The sequence below is a fragment of the Pseudophryne corroboree genome, chromosome 4 (genome assembly GCF_028390025.1).
Source record: "Pseudophryne corroboree isolate aPseCor3 chromosome 4, aPseCor3.hap2, whole genome shotgun sequence".
NCBI classification, from domain to species: Eukaryota; Metazoa; Chordata; class Amphibia; order Anura; family Myobatrachidae; genus Pseudophryne; species Pseudophryne corroboree.
This window is the reverse complement of record NC_086447.1, coordinates 215,048,520-215,065,982: the sequence shown is the minus strand read 5'-3', so window position 1 is coordinate 215,065,982 and position 17,463 is coordinate 215,048,520. Positions and strand designations below refer to the sequence as shown.

General features: G+C 49.1%; 1 long non-coding RNA gene across 2 annotated transcripts in view; it reads left to right on the top strand.

Annotated features, from left to right (window-relative positions):
- The window catches only part of LOC134911275 (uncharacterized), a 131,510-nt gene that overhangs the window by 60,409 nt on the left and 53,638 nt on the right, over positions 1–17,463 (top strand). For both annotated transcript variants that reach the window (XR_010176438.1, XR_010176439.1), the window contains exon 3: positions 16,829–16,920. This is a non-coding gene — a long non-coding RNA (uncharacterized LOC134911275). The remainder of the gene's footprint in view (positions 1–16,828; positions 16,921–17,463) is intronic.

The window sequence follows — 17,463 nt, the reverse complement described above, 5'->3', positions numbered from 1 at the left end:
CCATGGACAGATGAGCAACCCAGTCAGTATGACACTTGGAGACATAACACCTGAGGAACTGCTCCAAGGACTGGTTCACCCTCTCAGTCTGCCCATTAGACTGTGGATGGTAGCCTGACAACAAGCTCACAGAAATCTGGAGATCAGAACAAAATGCCCTCCAGAATTTGGCCACAAACGGATCCACGGTCAGAGACCACATCAAGTTGCAACCCGTGGAGGCGCACAACATGCTGCATAAATAACTCAGACAGGCGTCTGGCCGATGGCAACCCAACCAGTGGAACGAAATGCGCCATCTTCGAAAACCTGTCAACGACAACCCAAATGGCTGTCATCCCCGAGGATTTGGGCAAGTCCACCACAAAATCCATGGAAATGTGGGTCCATGGCTTAGACGGAATAGAGAGTGGATGTAATGGGCCGACAGGAACCCCTGTAGGAGTTTTATTTCGGGCACAAACGTCACATGCCCGAACCCACTGATCCACATCCCTAGCCACCGAGGGCCACCACACCGCCCTAGACAGCAACTTCCGAGTTCTGGCAATACCCGGATGCCCTGCCGACCTCTTGGCATGGAATTCCAGGAACACTCGCTGTCTTAACCTAGGAGGCACAAACAAGAGACCTACCGGAAGGTCTGGAGGAGCCTGCTCCTGTGCTCTAAGGACTAATGATAAGAGGTCCTGGGTAATGCCCACTTTAATACATGATGGGGACACAATGGGCAACGGCTCCTCGGTGGTCTCTTGAACTGGAGCAAAACTCCGCGAGAGCGCATCAGCCTTGATGTTTTTTGACCCAGGGCGATATGTTATCAAAAAATTAAAGCGAGCAAAAAACAAAGCCCATCGTGCCTGCCTGGCATTGAGCCGCTTCGCTGACTCTAAATATGCCAGATTCTTATGGTCGGTGAGAATTGAGACCACAAACTTAGCCCCCTCAAGCCAGTGTCTCCACTCCCCGAGTGCATCCTTTATAGCCAACAATTCCCGGTTACCCACATCATAATTCATCTCGGCAGACGAAAATTTACGGGAAAAGTAAGCACAGGGATGAAGGCGATTATCAGACACCCCCATCTGAGAGAGCACTGCCCCAATACCTATCTCAGAGGCATCCACTTCTACCACAAAAGGACGCTCTGGATCTGGGTGTCGCAGCACCTTGGCCGAGACAAATGCCCTTTTGAGACGGGCAAAGGCCGCTTTGGCCTCACAAGACCAGTGAGCAACATCCGCCCCTTTCTTAGTGGGTGCCACCAAGGGGGCCACTATAGACGAAAATCCAGCGATAAACCGTCTATAAAAATTTGCAAAGCCCAGAAAACGCTGAAGCGCCTTCAAACTAGTGGGCTGCACCCAATCCAGGACTGCCTGTACCTTAGAACCCTCCATTTGGAAACCTTCTGAGGAGATAATATACCCTAGAAATGCGATTTGCTGGACTTCAAACTCGCACTTCTCCAGCTTCGCCCCAAGCTGGTGGTCTCTGAGTTTCTGGAGGACTAAGCGTACATGCTTCCGATGTTCCTCCAGGGAATGAGAGAAGATTAGGATGTCATCTAGATAAACAACTAAGAATCTATCCAAATATTCCCTGAGCACATCGTTCATGAATTCCTGGAAGACTGCCAGGGCATTAGAGAGCCCAAAAGGCATCACCAAATATTCATAATGCCCTGAGTGGGTATTAAAGGCAGTCTTCCATTCATCCCCCTCTCTTATTCGGATTAGATTGTAAGCACCGCGTAGGTCAATCTTAGAAAAAATGGTGGCAGTACGAAGCTGGTCAAACAAAACCGAAATGAGAGGCAGTGGGTACTAGTTTTTAATCGTGATACGGTTCAATTCCCTGAAGTCGATGCAGGGTCGCAACGAACCATCCTTTTTACCCACGAAAAAGAACCCCGACCCAACTGGGGACTGTGAGGGTCTGATAAATCCCTTAGCCAAGTTCTCCTGAATGTACTCTGCCATAGCCTGAGTCTCAGGACGTGACAGGGAGTACAACCTGCTCTTGGGAAGCTTAGCATCCGGCAACAAATCAATGGCACAGTCATAGGGGCGATAGGGAGGTAGTACCTCCGCAACTTTTTTGGAGAACACATCCGCAAAATCTGCATAGCATACTGGCAATCCTGGCAAACTTAGCTGCGAGAGCCTGACTGGAAGGCTCAAGCAACTCCTGAAACAATCACTACCCCAACTAAGAATCTCCCCAGAGACCCAGTCAAATTGAGGGTTATGGGCCCTTAACCAGGGTAACCCCAAAACCAATGGGGCAAAAGAGCAGACAGTCACATAAAAAGACAATTTTTCAGAGTGTGTGGCTCCAATAAACAAAGGAATTTGGCTGGTGCAGGAGGTAATTTTACCCTGGGACAATGGTTCCCCGTTTAACCCACAGATCTCAATCTCTGATGCCAAAGGTACTGAGGGAACAGAGTGTTCCAGGGCGAATTGACGGTCCATGAAAACCCCATCGGCCCCACTGTCAACAAAGGCCTCAGTCTTGACAGTTTGACCGAGGATCTCCAAAGCCACCGGAATGAGAAAAGTCTTTTTAGGAAATTCTGACTTCTGGCCTGACAGGATATTTCCCATCACCCTCAGGCCCTGAAGTTTTCCGTTTTTTCTGGGCATGATACTACAACATGACCTTTATTCCCACAGTACAAACACAAACCCTGCTGTCTCCTCCGCGTCTTCTCACGCGAGGAGAGGCGGGTAGCCTCAATCTGCATAGGCTCCTCGGAATATTCCTCAGAGTCTGAGGTTCCCTTGGGAAAAAAGGAAACTGCGGTCTCCCTTTCAAGCCTACGCTCTCTCAGCCGTCTATCCACCCGGATGGATAACTGCATGAGCTGATCTAAGCTATCAGGCGAGGGATATTGTACCAGTTGGTCCTTTATCTGGTCAGAAAGGCCCCTTCGGTACTGGTTTCTCAGGGCTGGGTCATTCCACTGGGTATCATGAGCCAACCTCCGAAACTCCGTACTATAAACCTCAGCTGGCCGTCGCCCTTGCTTAAGAACCGTAATCTGAGCCTCGGCTGAAGCCATCTTGTCAGGGTCATCATACAAAATGCCCAGTGCCGTAAAAAAAGCATCAACACTTTTAAGCGACGGAAAGTCAGGCTGTAACCCATATGCCCAGACCTGTGGGTCTCCTTGTAGCAAGGAAATCACCATGCCCACCCGCTGAATCTCCGACCCAGAAGACTGGGGCCTAAGCCTGAAATATAGCTTACAGCTCTCCTTGAAACAAAAGAACTGCGAGCGATCTCCAGAAAAACGATCCGGGAGATTTACTTTCGGCTCCTTAACCCCTGAACTTGCTGCTGCTGCTGCGGGAGCTCCGCTAGCGGCCTGCGGGGTGTTCATTTTAATGGACATCTCATTAAATTGTCGAGTCAGGACCTGCACCTGATCGACCACCTGTTGCAAAGTATTTTGAGGGGTATGCTCCATATTCCCACAAAATTTCAACAGGAGTAAGGCTGCTGAATATGTTACGCACACCAGTGCTAACAGGAGTATACCGGTGTATGAACAGAGAGGGAAGCGAAGCAAACGAACTCACAGACAGTATAACATAACATACACAGGAGGTGATGGAATAACTAATAAACACAAAGTGAACGGAGAAGCCCAAAGGCTCAGGAATTGGGTGTCTCCCTAGTGTCAGGAATGCTCAGATGGAATAGAGCAGACAATGAAGCGATGTGTAGTGATTTAACATGTGGAGCACCTGAAATGATGTTGCTAAGAGCAACAGAAAAAACCCCAAAGGGTTACCAATGGGTGTGGGAATAAACTCCTTGGTCAGAGATAGAAATATAGACAGAAGGAGAGTATCCACAATCCTAACCCCCACTTGCAGGGCACAGGTTCAGCTTACTGCCACTAAACTGATACCTGGACGCCCTGCACAGTGAGGGAGGATTAAGCAAGCAGGTCTGAGAGTACAGCCGCAAACCTGCTGGGTTCACAGAATAGCAAAAGAACCCCAGCAGGTCAAACAACTGACTCCAGTCTTACTGCTAGGTCCGGATTGGCAGAATGAAGTACCGAATCCCAAGGCCTATTCGCAGTAAGCAACAAGTAAATACAAAGTCACACAGTACTAGCTAACTCTCTGGAACTGACTAACAAACAAAGATTCAGCAGCATTTGCCTAGCCTGAGAGGATGGTTTATATATCAGGTGCTGTCCACGCCCCACTCAGACCTCACAGACTGTGAGCACAAAACCAGCGCCGGATTCCCTGCCGTGCACAGAGCCTGTAACCACTACACAGTAAAAACCCGGACCGGAGTATCAGCTGCGCTCAGGTTACTTCGCTAACACTTGCCTCCCGGTTGCCATGGCGACGTGGCAGCACAGAGCAGGAGATCCTAACAGAGACACATTCCTGTGTCCAATGAACAATGAGATTATAGGGACCATTGTATTGTTACTGTATGCTGTGTATATAAGGACCACCATTGCCTGGGCCAGTCACTCACTCTCTCTGAAAGGCTTTCTCATTGAATGCTGAGGGCTGGATCCAGGACGCGCTTGCGAATCATTCCCACATATGTATTGTTCTCTGTAGCCATTTTATTATCCTTAGTGTTTGCCATTTATTCTCATTCTGTTTGCTTGTGTTTGTAATTGTATGCTATTGTTCATATTATTCCTTGTTATTCTGTTTAGATTTTGATGTTAGTTTTGTAGTGTATAAGCTGTACTGTTTGTCCCTTTTTACTCTAAAGAATCATCCACGAAGGTGTTAGAGCCGGAGTGGTTTTCAAATCCAAACCAGGTCTTGTGTTTTCACTAGTTACTGTAAAGGGTTTTCTTAGCGTCTCAATTGCTCAAACCGCTTTCATATTATCAAGGTTAATAAGCGTTACATCATTGTAGTATTACATTGCTAAGGTTTTGAGTTTAAGCATACCCTTACTGTGTGTTGTTAACAAGGTTTACTGTGTGTCATTCTGTGAGCGTCTGCGCCACTCGTGTCTCACTCGCACGGCGCAACGTCCGCTACGCCGATAGCGTAGCATTACGGTACTCGGGACACCTTTAGCGTGTTCGATACTAAGCGTGAGTCTGTGAGCGTACGTGTCGCTCGTGCGTCGCACCCACAGCCTAGCGTCTGCTACGCTAAGTGCGTACCCTTACGGTACTCTGTGCACCAATAGCGTACTTAGTCCGTAAATAGTATATTGCTTATGTTTAAAGGTAATATTTGACATTATCACAATATACCACACTCCATAATTCCCCTGACACATTATGCCACACACCGCAATGCCTGTAATACATTATTCCACACACCGTAATGCCTTTGACACATTATGCCACATAACGTAATGCCTGTGACACAATATGCCACACTGTAATTCCCCTGACACATTATGCAACACACTGTAATGCCTGTGACATAATATGCCACACACCATAATGCCTGTGACACATTATGCCACACACCACAATGCCCCTGACACATTATGCCACACACCATAATTCCCATTACACAATATGAAACACATCGTAATGGCCCTGACACATTATGTCACACACCGTAATGCATCTGACACAATATGCCATACAACACAATGGCTGTGACACATTATGTCACACACCACAATGCCCCTTACACATTATGCCACACACCATAATACCTCTGACAGATTATGCCACACAACACAATGCCCCTGACACATTATACCACACACCGCAATGCCACACACCGTAATGCCCCTGACACATTACGGCATATGCCACAATGCCCCTGACACATTACGGCATATGCCACAATGCGTCTGACACATTATGCCACACACCGCAATGACTATGACACATTATGCCACACACCACAATGCCCACGTGATACAGTATACCACACACCGTAATGCCTGTGAAACATTATGCCACACACCACAATGCCCCTAAACACATTATGCCACACATCACAATGCCCCTGACACATTATGTCATACAACACAATGCCCCTGACACATTATGCCACACACCACAATGCCTCTGACACATTATGCAGCACACCGCAATGACTGACACATTATGCCACACACGCAATGCCGTGATACAGTATGCCACACATCGTAATGCCTGTGATACATTATGCCACACACCACAATGCCCCTGACACATTATGCCACATACTGCAATGACCGTAATACATTATGCCACACACCGTAATGCCTGTGATACATTATGCCTCACATCACAGTGCCCCTGACACATTATGCCACACAGTAAGGCTTCTAATTACTTTTAACATACCAGCTTATTGCCAGAGGTTTCCTGTGCTTGGTTCCAGTGGCCTAATTCAGACCTGATCGCTTCTGTGCATTTTCGCACAGCAGCCGATCAGGTCTGAACTGCGCATGTGCCGGCGCATGCCAGACAGCCGACGGCTGTCTTAGACCTGCGATCGCCTCTGCCTGATTGACAGGCAGAAGCAGTCGCTGGGCGGGGGCGGTCCGGCGGTGTTTGGCCGCCATATAGCCGCCGTTTAAGGGGCACGGTATGGGCAATGCAGGCATGCCCGGACCATTGGGGGGGCGGGCTGTGTCAGCTGTGTGAAGTCACACGCAGCCACTGAGACCCTCACAGCGATGAGTAGCTCCTGCCAGTGCGCAGGAGCTGCGCTGGCAGGGAGTTATTCCTAAAGTACAAAAGCATCACCGCTGTGCAATGCTTTTGTACTTGTGGGGGGGGGGGTCAGTCCTGACATGCGGGGCGGACTAGCCCTGTGCTGGTCGTCCCCCCGTATGTCTGTGTGACTGATCATAGGTGTGCTAAATTTAGCACATCTACGATCAGGTCTGATTTAAGCCCCAAGCTTGTTGCCAGGGATTCCATGCTCTGGGTTCCATGCTCGTTGCCAGGGGTTTCAAGCTCTGGATGTCATGCTCATTGCCAGGGGTGTAATGCTCATTGCTGGGGGTTTAATGCACTGGGTGTAATGCTCATTGCCAGGGGTTTCATGTTCTGGCTGTAATGCTCATTGCCATTGTTGTAATGCTCGTGGCCAGGGGTTTTATACTCTGGGCGTCATGCTCCGTTGCCAGGGGTGTAATGCTCGTTGCCAGGGGTGTAACTTGTTGGTACCTTGTAATTGTTGGCGCTGTTTCCAGCGCTGAGCGCTTCCGGCTCTTCTTCAGCGCTGTGCAGGGACAGGGGAGTCAGACGCTAGAGGTCAAGTATGACCTCTAGCATCTGTCTCCTCCAAGGGGCGACCAATTTAGGAGGGACATTAGCAGGTTTACATGCAGATGGCTGGTCCACATGGGAATATGTTGCGCCCGCCCAAGCCCCCACAGTGGCTGCAGGGGCTGTAGTTACCCCAGTGGGAAGCAGACAGTGACAAGTGTGGGAGATGAGAGAAGGATGCAGGCAGAGAAGCTTGGGGGGTGAGAGGGAGAGGCAGGCAGTGAGACATTTTGGGGATAAGAGAGGGAAGCAGAGTTTAAGAGATGGAGCGTGTGATAGAGGGAAGCAGAAAGTAAGAAGTGTGGGCGATGGGAGGGAAGCAGGCAGTGAGATGTGTAAGGGATGAGATAGGGAAGAAGGCTGTGAGAAGTGTGGAGAATGAGAGAGGGAAGCAAGCAGTGAGAAGTGTGGGGAATGTCTGAGGGAAACAGGCAGTGATAAGTATAGGGGGATGAGAGAGGGAAGCAGGCAATGAGAAGTGTGGTGGAATAAGAGGGGGAAGCAGGCACTGAGAAGCATATGGGGATGAGAAAGGGAAGAAGGCAGTGAGAAGCATGGAGGATGAGAGTGGGAAGCAGACAGTGAGAAGTGTTGTGAATTAGAGAGGGAAGCAGGCAGTGAGATGAGTTAGGGATGAGATAGGGAAGAAGGCAGTGAGAAGTGTGGGGAATGAAAGAGGGAAGCAAGCACTGAGAAGTGTGGAAAATGAGAAAGGGAAGCAGGCAGTGATAATTGTGGGGAATGACAGAGGGAAGCAGGCAGTGAGAATTGTGGGGAATCAGTAGCGGCTTTTGCCACGGGCAAGCAGGCTTTTTGCCCGGGGCGCCGCTACCCTGAGGGCGCCGCCGCCATGGCAAGAGCCTCTACTAAGTATCCTCCCTCCTTCCCCGGATCCCGGCTGCAGCGAGCGCCGTGTGCGCCCGCTGCAGCCGGCGTCGCTTACTCACGCTAGAGGTCAAAATTGACCGCTAGTGTCAGTGCGGCGCTGCTATGGGAGAGACGTCATGACGTCTTTCCCATAGAGATGAGCCGGCGCCCGGAGACAGCAGCACCAGCAGCGGTCCGGAAGCAGGAGCGAGGCTGGTAAGTATTGTGGTTTTTCTTTTAGGGTTTCAAAGCGGCGCTACAACAGGGGGCACTACTACTGGGGGCACATACAGGAGGCACAGCTACAAGTGGCACTACTACTGGGGGCACAGATACAAGTGGCACTACTACTAAGGGCACATACAGGGGGCACAGATACAAGTGGCACTACTACTGGAGGCACAGATACAAGGGGCACATACAGGGGGCACAGATACAAGTGGCACTACTACTGGGGGCACATACAGGGGTCACAGCTACAAGTGGCACAACTACTGGGGGCACATACAGGGGGCACAGCTACAAGTGGCACTACTACTGGGGGCACATACAGGGGGCACAGCTACAAGTGGCACTACTACTGGGGGCACAGATACAAGTGGCACTACTACTGGGGGCACATACAGGGGGCACAGCTACAAGTGGCACTACTACTGGGGGCACATACAGGGGGCACAGCTACAAGTGGCACTACTACTGGGGGCACAGCTACAAGTGGCACTACTACTGGGGACACAGATACAAGTGGCACTACTACTGGGGGCACATACAGGGGGCACAGATACAAGTGGCACTACTACTGGGGGAACAGATACAAGGGGCACACACACGGGGCACAGATACAAGTGGCACTACTACTGGGGGCACATACAGGGGACACAGCTACAAGTGGCACTACTACTGGGGGCACAGATACAAGTGGCACTACTACTGGGGGCACATACAGGGGGCACAGCTACAAGTGGCACTACTACTGGGGGCACATACAGGGGGCACAGCTACAAGTGGCACTACTACTGGGGGCACAGCTACAAGTGGCACTACTACTGGGGACACAGATACAAGTGGCACTACTACTGGGGGCACATACAGGGGGCACAGATACAAGTGGCACTACTACTGGGGGAACAGATACAAGGGGCACACACACGGGGCACAGATACAAGTGGCACTACTACTGGGGGCACATACAGGGGGCACAGCTACAAGTGGCACTACTACTGGGGGCACATACAGGGGGCACAGATACAAGTGGCACTACTACTGGGGGCACAGATACAAGTGGCACTACTACTGGGGGCACATACAGGGGGCACAGATACAAGTGGCACTACTACTGGGGGCACATACAGGGGGCACAGATATAAGTGGCACTACTACTGGGGGCACATACAGGGGGCACAGATACAAGTGGCACTACTACTGGGGGCACATACAGGGGGCACAGCTACAAGTGGCACTACTACTGGGGGCACATACAGGGGGCATAGCTACAAGTGGCACTACTACTGGGGGCACAGCTACAAGTGGCACTACTACTGGGGGCACAGATACAAGGGGCACATACAGGGGACACAGATACAAGTGGCACTACTACTGGGGGCACATACAGGGGTCACAGCTACAAGTGGCACAACTACAGGGGGCACAGCTACAAGTGGCACTACTACTGGGGGCACATACAGGGGGCACAGATACAAGTGGCACTACTACTGGGGGCACATACAGGGGGCACAGATACAAGTGGCACTACTACTGGGGGCACATACAGGGGGCACAGCTACAAGTGGCACTACTACTGGGGGCACATACAGGGGGCACAGATACAAGTGGCACTACTACTGGGGGGGCACAGATACAAGGGGCACATACAGGGGGCACAGATACAAGTGTCACTACTACTGGGGGCACAGCTACAAGTGGCACTACTACTGGGGGCACATACAGGGGGCACAGATACAAGTGGCACTACTACTGGGGGCACAGATACAAGGGGCACATATAGGGGGCACAGATACAAGTGGCACTACTACTGGGGGCACATATAGGGGGCACAGCTACAAGTGGCACTACTACTGGGGGCACATACAGGGGGCACAGATACAAGTGGCACTACTACTGGGGGCACATCTAGGGGGCACAGCTACAAGGGGCACATCTACAGGGGGCACAACTACATTGGGCACATACTGGGGGCACTGCTACTGGCGGCAAATCAACTGGGGGCACTACTACAGGGGGAACAGCTACTGGGGGCACAACTACTGGGGGCACAGCTACTGGGGGCAAATCTACAGGGGGCACAGCTACAGGTGGCAGATCAACTGGGGGGCATGACTACTTGGGGCAAATCTGGGGGCACAGCTACTGGGGGCATACCTGTGGCCACGATCCCTCCCCTATGAAGCCACACCCCTGTTTTGCCACGGGGGGGGGGGGGGGGGGCGCCAGTGGAAACTTTCGCACTGGGCGCCACAAGGTGTAGAACCGGCCCTGTGGGGAATGCACAAGGAAAGCATAGAGTGAGATGTATAGCAGATGAGAGAGGGAAGCAAACAGTTAGAGGTGTAAGTGGTGAGAGAGAGAAGCAGGCAGTCAGAATGATGGGGGGTGAGAGAGGACAGCAGAGCATGAGAGGTACGGGGGTGAGAGAGGGAATTGGGGCGAGAAGCACAGGGGTTGATATGGAAGCAGGAGTTGAAAGAGAAGCAGAGAGTGAGTGGTGCAGGGATAAGTAAGAGAGAGAGAGAGATGTAGGTGATGAGAGAGATACTGTAGGAACATGTGTGACACTAAGAAAATATAAACACGGTGATACCGTTTGATCCAAATTTCCATAACACTACCCCTTAATTCCCACCTCGTGCACTGATAATAACAGCAGCAGGAAGGATGATTCTCCTGGAGATGTGTTCATGTTCACAGTAAAAAAGTGATCTTTAAATTATCTTAAATCAACTTTTACTACAGGGCTAGACATTAATCATGGACAGCATAGTTATTGCTCAGAGCATCTGATACTGTATATCTCTAAATAAGTTTTCATCTGCCTCTAATAGTAGATTTCCTTTAAGGACCATTCATTCTTCAGCTTTCATCACATTTGGCAGATAAGGTAAGTATATGAATGTTACATGATGCGCCCCAGCAACAGCCGCCAACACCATTAAATAACAGAAGATGGTTTTGCTGTTCTCTCCTTTTGGTACCCACAAACATTTAAGGCTTTGTGGTCACATTTATTAAACAGTAATGGCTCGGGAAGATGATCTCACTCACCTAGTACCCTCATATATTTGACTAATTTATTGAGAGAAATTGGCAGTGTGTTTTATTTGCACTTGATGAATCTCATGTGTTATATAGTTGCTGTTGAAAAAAAATAATTTTTAAGGAAATTCTTGCTGACTAAAACTTATTTTTGGAGCATTTTTTTTCTCTACGGGGTTTGATACATTACTAGAATACAGTATTCCAAAATCTAGAGAGTTTTGTAACCTGATTCTTGAATAAGTAATGTTTTGCAATTTGTGTGCTAGTATAGTACTTTGCTTGGCGTACATCGGGGATATTGGCTGGACAGCTGTAGTTATGATTAATACGTTCTGATCTTTCTATTCCGGAGGAGCACAGCTGGTAAAGGGGTGTACCAAGAGAGGAGGAGGCCCATGTGCATGTTCCGTCTGGGCCCCCTCCTTTCTAGCCGTCAGCGATGTAGCTCTGGGGACTAGGGTCCCTAGGTCCCTGCCCTAGAGCCTAAAGCGCATAAGCTGATCTCTGAGAAAATGGCGTGGCGGACATTTTCCCAGTGATTTATGCTGCTGCACTGTGGGACTCCAGAGGGTAAGTATTAAAAATAATGGGTGCAGGATGTGCCGTGTGGGCCCTCCTGGATCCTGGGCAGCCGTGTCCACTGCACATACTGCATCCATTCTAAATACACCAGTGAGCTGGTAAGTGGAAGAGCATTAAATAAAGTGTGTTTTATTTGGGAACAACTAAATTTATTCAAGGCTCTAGGGGCCTGATTCAGAGATGTATGCAAACCAGATGCAACTGAGTCTGAATCTTTATACAAAGCACAATGGAATTTAGCCACAGCTGCTGCATAGGGGTGGTAGTCACGTGACCGCCGGTCGGCTGACCGACAGTCACATGACCTCGTCCGTTAGCCCGACGGCTCACTATCCCGATGGTCGGCATGCCGACCAACAGGGACTATTTCCACTCGTGGGTGTCCACGACACCCATAGAGTGGGAATAGAACCCGTGGCGACCGCAGGTCGCCACCGAGCCCGCAGCGTGGCGAGCGCAGCGAGGCCGCAAGGGGCTTGCTGCACTCGCCCCTCCCCGCCGGGATCCCGGCGTCGGTATGCTGCCGGGATCCCGGCGTCGGTAAGGTGACCGGCGGTCAGGAGACCGCCGGTCACCCGTACTACACCCCTGCATAGTAGCTGTTCGTATACAGATTCAAAATCAGTCACACACAAATATACTAGTGAAGCATATCAAGTTAATCAGTGCAATCTTGTGAAGTGGTTTGTTGCATCATGGTGTGACTAAGAGGCACATTCGAGTGAAAGAGATGCAATGAACAGCAAGCTCAACCTGGACCTGGAGCACCAAGAAGGGATGCTTGGTGCAACTGCAGCAATAGCGTATTATTATGTATTCATTTCAGTGTTGGACTGGAACATGAAGGGCCCACCGGAGGAATGCAGTGGAAGGGACCCATGCTTAAGGGGTGTGTCTGGTTAGCAAAGGGGTGTGGCCACCCACCACAGACACTTGTGCAGCCATTATAGACCATGAAACTGGCCCTCTAATACAGTAACAATCAACAATTTGACTACACAGTCTGCAACCTGAGGAATGGGGGGGAGGGGGCAAACAGGGGGGTCGACCAGGGATTTTCCCTGTAAACCTGTCGGCCAGTCTGACCCTGATTGTTTTACTTTATTTATAAGTGTCACTAGGGTTCTGCAGCGCCTAGCAAAGTTCATAAACAAATGAGCAAAACAAAAACAAAGAGGGAGATGTATGAACTGCTGCTATGTGCCTGCGCGGTATCTGCTTCCTTGTATGTGTGATGTCGAAGGTCTGTGAAAAATGCTGGGGGTGCTATGTGCCCCTGTGCCTGCAAATATGTGAATGGTTCAATTCTATCGATTTTGACAGATGCAGCTGTCATTGCCCCACCACACAGCACTGTCCCTGGTTGTCAATTCTGACAGCGTGGATCCACAGACGGTAAATGTGTAATGAGGAAGATTAGCCTCGCAGCTGCATTCAAAATGGATTGTAGTGGTGAAAAGTTATTTTTGGTCAGATTTATAGTAGGGACCATTCACATCATTCAGTATCATCATAACATGCTACACACGATATATAGTTGGCAGTTTCCCTATATATCTTATATATACTGTACACATACATGGGGAAATTATTTGTCTACTCCTACCAGGTTAGTTGTTTAGAACAGGCTGATAGGAGTGTACAATATATTATCACATATTCCCTAGCAAAGGGTGTGTGACTGTATAGGATGTCTCTTATATGTAAGGAGGCCAAAATGTCTCTATGCTACTACAGTATATAGGAAATGCCTGGCCAGAACATGTTACGGATTCTCACCTAGTAATGCAAGCTGGATGCTGGATGCAGGGGCGGATCTAGACTTTTCTATTGGGGGGGGGGTTATCAATTATTCCTGACTCCTCCCCCTCCACTAATTACTCCTTACTCCTCCCACTTCCCGTCTGATAGAGATCAGAAGAGATATGGGGGAGGAGGGGGGGAATGGGATCCAAGGTTTGATACATCTCACATTAAGTGGTTAATTACTGTATACTAATGCCCATCGCCTAATGCCCCATGTTTTCCCAGCCCAGTGCCCTCTGCAATGTAATCAGACTGTCTGATGCACACACCACGACAGCTCTATAATATCACCCTGTAATATTCCTTACGCTGTAACACTCCGCAGCAGCAGAGAGCCAGAAGCCTCAGTAACTGGACACATAACTGATAGGAAGAGAGTTGCCACATCAGAGACTGTGTCCCTCCTGCCTCACAGCCACTGCTGCTCTGTCACTACCGCCCCGTGCCCTGGAATGTCAGCTGCGGGCCGTCCGCACCCGCTCTAGCTGCTACCCACCCAAGCCGGATCAACAGGGGTCATACGCATGCAGGGCTGCCAAGAGAAATCCTGGGCCCCGGTTCAACAACTTCCTGGGCCCCCCTGCAGACCCTGGAGGGGGTGTGACCACAGCATGCTGGGGGCATGGCCACACCTCTTTCGGGGATTGTCTAGCACATGAGAAGCACCCACTCACAGGAGCATGGCATGCCTCCCAGCCGGGGCAGTAGAGAGCCTGGCTGGGCTCAGGGGGTATGGAAAAATCACAGGAGGCATGGCCATGCACCCTTAGAAAAAAATACAGAAAAAATTGTATGTGTGCTGGGCTGAGAAAAAGGATGCAGCTGCTGCTTCCAGGTAAGGGGGGTCCTGGGCCCCCACTGGGCCCCTCCGTCAGACCTGGGCCCAGGTAATTTGTACCCTCTCCCCCCCTCTCTTGGTGCCACTGTACGCATAACCTGCCTGCACCAGAGCGCCGGTACCCAGCTGGTGAGTGATTGCACTGGCCCCGCTACACCTAGCTCGCATGTGTGTGCGCTACACTCATACATACATACATACATACTGGGCTGCTTGCCCACTGGATAGTGTGGAGAGCAGCAAAGTGGGTGTGGCTATGACTATGCTAAGGGGGGTGTTCGCCATGTTCGCCCCCCCCCCATAAATCCGGCTCTGGCTGGATGGGGGAATGGTCTTCGTAAGAAAGTCCATGACCCTGCATAGGGCGGCATGAAGCTAATTATGTGCACAGCTCCTGCATACCTGGTGATATCTTCCGGTGTGTGTCTTTAATAATGTACATTAATGTTACATTTTATCTAAAACTTGTGGCCTTTGCCAGACCATAAAATAACCATAGACCAAGTCTATTACACATTTGGGCGGTATTCAATCATGTGCAATTTTTTTCAACTAGCACTAATTCGACCATGGGTATTCATTTGCGGGCATTTTCGCCTGTTTTTTAATCCCTTTTCGCCCATACCTTTTCAGTTTTTTTGTTTTTTTTTGTCGTATCGACTTGGGCAAAAATGGACCCAAAAACAGGCAAAAACGTCGGCAAATTTGACAATCCACGTAGTTTTCGCCAGTGTCTGATTTTTCAACCTGTCGAAGAATCAGCACAGGCATTGAATAGGGTGAATCTAATTCATCCTAAAAACGCCCAATAATTGCCAATTTTTTTGACTGGTCAAAAATCCGGCAATAATTGCATACCCCTGTGGGCCTGGCAAAGCTAATGTGACCTGTGAGCCTGGTTTAGCACAAATGCTCTCTTTCAGAGCAGAAAGGCACGGGTCAGCTGGGTAAAGGTGGGCATCTGTCACATATGGCACACACTCACCATGTAACCATTTCCTCCAGCTGAAGGAGGCTTTAAACTGGGGAAGAGAGGGTGGGTACCACCAACCTATAACTGAAACCTGTTATATGTACAAGAGCTGGCACCCATTGCCTCTAGCACAATAAGGAACCACAAAGATAGGAGAGCTAAAACCCAGAACACACTGACAAGGGTTCTTATTTATCTTTCTGTTATTGAGTTGTGTAGCAGAACAGCATTGCACTATTTCATATTACTATATAAATAGTATATTAATATAAATAGTATATAGAATATATTACTGTAGCCAGAACTGACTACATTTATATAGTGTATAGTGCAGGGGTGCCTCAGGTTGGTGGTCCAGAACCAAATCAAATTATTTATGGTCAAAGTGATAAGCAAAACCAGCGCTAGTGGCTGCTAATCATAAAACATGTGGACAAACAGAAGCCAAACTCTGTGCAACACCACATAACTGACCCTAGGATGACAGATAGGCACAATATACTTAATTTCATTTGTTTGTTTTTTTCTAAATTTATTAATAAAAAAACTTTTATCCTAGGGGTGTTGTGAAAAAAATCTGCTGATACTCTATGGCGCTGTCATTCAAGCAAGTTTGGGAACCACTGCATTAAATATTTAATTACTGTAAAGTAAATAGCAACATTACATAATAACACTGGCAACAGAAACCTACCAATAGTACATTGTGCATTATATCTAGACAAATAGCAGTACACTGGATCCTAGGTGTACAAGTGTTATGTATTCTGCGCAACGAATCAATGCTGGTGTCAGTCATGAAGGTATTGCTTGGCATTGTAGTGCACAGGTAGTAAGTTGGTATACACCTTGGTGGTTAGTGGCGCTATGTCCATTTATAGTAGCAGTGGTAGTTGTGGTACTCTGCGTCCATTAATTGAGAATGCCAGGGAGGAAAGATGTGCCAACAGGGCACGTATGACCGAGGTCAGGCCTCCTGCTGAGCAGCGCAGGTCCTAGAGACTGCCAGCTCATATGACGCTCTGCAGTGTGGAAACAGGTAGTGCGCACTCATCATCCAACAAGCATAATGTTGATAATTGAGGCACATATTTGTCTCTTAATTGCTTTAATAAGAAATCTGCGGCATCCATAAGAAGTTACGCTTTACCTGAAAATGACCACGTTGCCCCAACCTGGATCAATGATTATTAATAATAATAATAATAATAATAATAATAATAATAATTTTATTTATATAGCTCTCTTTCTTCAACAGGACTCAAGGCGTTTTAAAGGCATCAAAACAAAGCACATTGGACAAAGATTAATACAGTAACACAGAAGTAAAAAGAAAACCTACAGCGCACAGTAAGTGTAATGCAGGGTTGGTGCAGATACTGTATTTTGGGTAATAACTTCCATGGGTTAAACAGATGGAGCTGCTCTTATCTATAGTGACTCCATCGCAAACGTGCACTCATGGCGTGACTAGGCGATTCGTCCGCTTAGTCACGCCGGGAGTGCACAGAGCCGCTTCCCATTCTGAGCGTCTCTGTCTGGGTGTGTGTGCCCGCCCGGACGGAGACGCTCTCCATTCAAGTGAATGGGGTGCGTCTCCGTCATGGGCATGCGTGCCCAACCAGACGGAGATGCTAGTGGCAAACTGAGCTATGCCTAGCGTGGCTCCATCTGTATATTCCATCTACAAAAGGTACCAGACAAGGCAGCCGTCCTGGGCACCTAGAAGAGATGACACAAAATAGAGTGATTGCAGCGAACTAACACTGCATGCCACACTGACAAGGTTGTGGTTGAGTCCTCTGGATAGTGACTAATTAATTATTTTCCCACTCTTTGGGGGATTTTCAATTGTTTGAAAAGTCAGTTGGGAGTCTGTTTTTTCCTATCTAA